Raw genomic sequence first — 4,081 nt, forward strand, 5'->3', positions numbered from 1 at the left:
AACTACAAGTCTAACTTCATTGTGCAACCCTGTGTCGTATAATGATAATAAATGTCCTTGAATCCTTGAGCATATACATATATTTTGGACAATAAAGTTTATTATTGTCCTGCCTCCTTTACATATCTTTGTCACGAATGTTAACCGCTTCTGAGGGATCATTGCAAAAAAAATCCCAGACTTCTCTGTAGACTTGTTCAGACCATATTTCACATCTAGCTTTCTTTTCCCATTTGGGATCCTTCACTGTGTTTTATATTTGGGATAGTCATGCCAGCTCTTGGACAACTTTTCTTTTTTAAGCATTTATCAATTCTGGCTGTTGCGTCCTACTTGGAGTTGGACGATGTTCCACGGTCAAACATCTCTGCTCAAAGTGCTCGTGCTCGTATTATTTTCCCTAGACATGTTAAAAAAAAATAATATTATCGTTCCATACTTCTAAGTCTCTTTTATAAATAATGACTGAAAATGACTTGGAAAAAAGTTAAATCATTTGCTTGGCGTCTATCCAGCCTTGTTTTATTCACAGTGTCCATGGAAACGACAATGAATTCAACCATAAAGGCTCGGCTTCTGTACACAGAGATGATATCCATTTATTTTCTGATAGCCTCATCACTGCATAACTCACAAACAGGGTTTTCTCAGGGATAAACAGCAGCCAGCCAGTGGGGCGAAAGCAGCCAACTGGGGGGGGACTGGGGGGGAATCCAGGGGACAAACTGGAGGAAAAAAAGTTTCTTCTTCAATTTCTTGGCCTTCACTCATTATTCCATCATACACTTTTCATGATTTTTTTCCACCTGATTGGAAACATACAGTGAATTATTGTAAAGGAGAATCAGGCTTCTTGTGCGTTTTAGCCCACACAGTCTGTAAATGGTTACTAATGATTAAACCTGTGCCTATAACTGACTGATCAGAGCTTTTGTAATTAAGAATCATTACAACATGACTTGGGGAATCTGATATTAGTGTGCATAATTGGTCAATGGCGAATTAAACTGTGAGCCTCATGTGACTGTTACTTTGACAACATTACCTGTTTTAGTGTGTTTGTAATGTGTCCCAGAGATGACTTTGCTCTAAAAAGCGCAATGTAAAATAGGATAATTCATTCATTCAGCACTCCATCAAACAGCATGAAAAACTCATAACTTTTAAATTCTGAATTTTATAATCTAGAAAAAGGAATAGGGGAAATAATCCGGAAACACAAATATATTTCCAAATTTCTTTTCTGTTTTTTTCCCCATACTTTTCCAGGAACCCTGTGTATAGTATATTCTTTATAAACAATATCAGCTGATGTATCAATATCAGAATATTTTTTACTTCCTAATATTGGCAATGGCCTGAAAAATCTAGTAATGGCCAGGCTCTAGTATTAATAATATAAAATGAATACTTTTTTTTATTATTTTTGCATTGATAAATTGTCATAATATTCGTCTGTCCCCTACTCCCTTTTGTTATGCGAATAATACTGTTTGAAATTCCTCTATTTGGCTCCTTAAACTGCAAATAAAAGCCTCATCGAGACAAAAATAGCAACAAGAACCTATATTATTTAATATTTTGCTGTATTTTTACCATACAAAGGAGGGAAGAAGTTATTCGAGGAGATGGTCTTTATCTCCACAGTGAGAATATTACTACATGTATATTAATTTCTGTATTCATGTCTTGCAGCCGAGGCCGTGCCTTAACCTTTAGGCTGAGCGGCGATGTTAGCAGGATAGCAGATGACACTGTTCTCCTCACTCTCCTCTAATGGTCTCCCTCCTCTTGTCTGGTATTACACATTATTTCAGATTTTCTTCTCTGTACTAATCAGGGATGTGACATTGCTGCGGAGGTGCACAGCAAAGAGAAGATTGGTGTTTTTTTTGCTTTTTCCCCCCCTCTCTATGTGTGCAAAGGTGCGGCCTGTTAAAATCAAGCCTCTCTCCCTCCCTACGTCCCTTTAATTGGCTAAAATAATAGCCTTTCATCAATACTGCCTTAAAAACGCCTGGCACCGCTGCTATTTCGCTCTCCGTCTCCGTTTTTCCCCCCACCTCCTCCCGTTTTCCTTCCTTTTTCTTGTGTTCTTTTATTCAATCAAATCATGGTCAGCGAGGATCTCCACTGAGGCCACGCTGCAGCCAAGTCTTTGTGTTTCAGCATTAAGAAATTAGGATGGAGACTTCGCCACGGAGAGGCAGAGAGGAGAGGTCTCATTAGTCCACAGATCACAAAGAGGAAGATTATCAGTCTGCACACAACAGTTAGAGATTTAAATGACATTAAAGGACATTAAATGGAGCGGCTGTCATTTTGATATGATACCTCTATCTGAGGAAAAAGACAAAATCCAGTGCGGAGCTTTCACCTTTTCAATATTACACTGCTGCTATGTGATACCAACATCACAGAGGCGAATTACAGTCATATGAAAGCTGACTGTAGTCTGCATTTAAAAGAAAATATGTCCTGAGAATATTTTTTTAGTTTCTGTAACATATTTAAGTGGCGTTGTATAAATAAGAAAATTAAATAATGTTCATTATTATAATTTAAACTAAATATCAATTAGTTACAACAGTGCAATTATATATTTCACATGAATAAGAATATACATCATATTTTGTTCCTTTTTTCCCCACATGTTAAAATATTTACAAAGCAACACAAACTGTTTGATCAAACAAGATGTTTTTATACTTACAAGAAAATGAGAAATCCTGTCTCTCAGAGAGCAGACGGCCTTTGAAGATAACAGAAAATCTGTGATTGTGTGTGTGTTTGAGTATAAGAGAGAGAGGATAAAAAAAATGGCGAAATAGATGTTTGCCTGTGTTTGTTTTTCTCTCTGTACGTTCACTTGCATTCTCTCTATGCACCAAACACAAATTCACATCACGACATTCAGCCGCACTGAAAGCCAACACGCCGCTCCTTGCTATCCACATGTAATTTCTAATGAATACATTTTTTTTCCCCCTCTCTCTGTCTCTGCCTGTTTTAGGCCACAATCATTTGTCATTTCAGGAGCCCTTTTCATACATTTGCTGCGGAGAAACGCTCCATTATCCGAGCTGACTATCTTTTTCTCCTGTCTGGAGTGTCTGCACGAAACAGACCAGCAGGGGATTCACACACACAAAAACACATTACAGTCAACTGACACACACATATCTTCAGTTGAAAGCGAGAGCGACAGATTTAAGGATGGCTGCTCCGAAGCCAAACTGACAGAAACGCTTTTTTTTTTTTTTTCACGTCGGCCAAATAATATTATTTTATGTGCACGGTGAGGTGCTGATGTTGATTTATTGCGCGAGCCAATAAAAACCTGTGTTAATTCCCTATAAAACTGTGCATTGTGGGACAAATGAGGGCGGTATAATGGAGTGTGATTAATCACATTACAGAGACATGGTGTGGTGACATCGGCTCTCTCACACACACACGCACGCACACACAGGTTATAATCCTGAGTCATAACTGTCAGCCGTATAGTGGATCACATTGAGTTACAGGACTGACTGGCTTCAACAGGCCACTCCGTAATAAAATAATGCTCAAATTAGCGGGGAAATTACACATGACTGGAAGTTATATTGTTTGTGTCACATCTAATTAATTCACCACTTTTATTCATGAAAAACGAGCATTTGCAACACCTATGGTGGGACTTTGTAACATTTTCTTTAAATTCAGAAGAAATAAAACAGATTTTAAGCATTCAGTATGGACGCATTTATCTATTAAATGTGTCATTTATTTCCTAAAATTGTGTTTGTACCGAAACATCAGCAGTCTGGGGAAATATCATAAATAATATTACACAAATCTGAGTCACAATCAAAGCAGCAATATTTGGAATCTATAATCAAATCACCTCACAATTTTTCAAACTAAATCAAAATTTTTGGCTTCATCATTTAATTAAGGAAAATGTCTTGCGATTTAAAATGTGAAACAGTGATTGTTTTGGTTTATTAAAGCAGTCCACATCCCAGCTTGGCTCATGGCTCATGGACAGCACGTCAGCACAGCTCAGCTCTGCAGAGCGGAGCAGAGCAGAGCAGAG

This window comes from Lutjanus erythropterus, chromosome 7 (genome assembly GCF_056507025.1).
Source record: "Lutjanus erythropterus isolate fLutEry1 chromosome 7, fLutEry1.hap2, whole genome shotgun sequence".
Taxonomy (NCBI): domain Eukaryota; kingdom Metazoa; phylum Chordata; class Actinopteri; order Lutjaniformes; family Lutjanidae; genus Lutjanus; species Lutjanus erythropterus.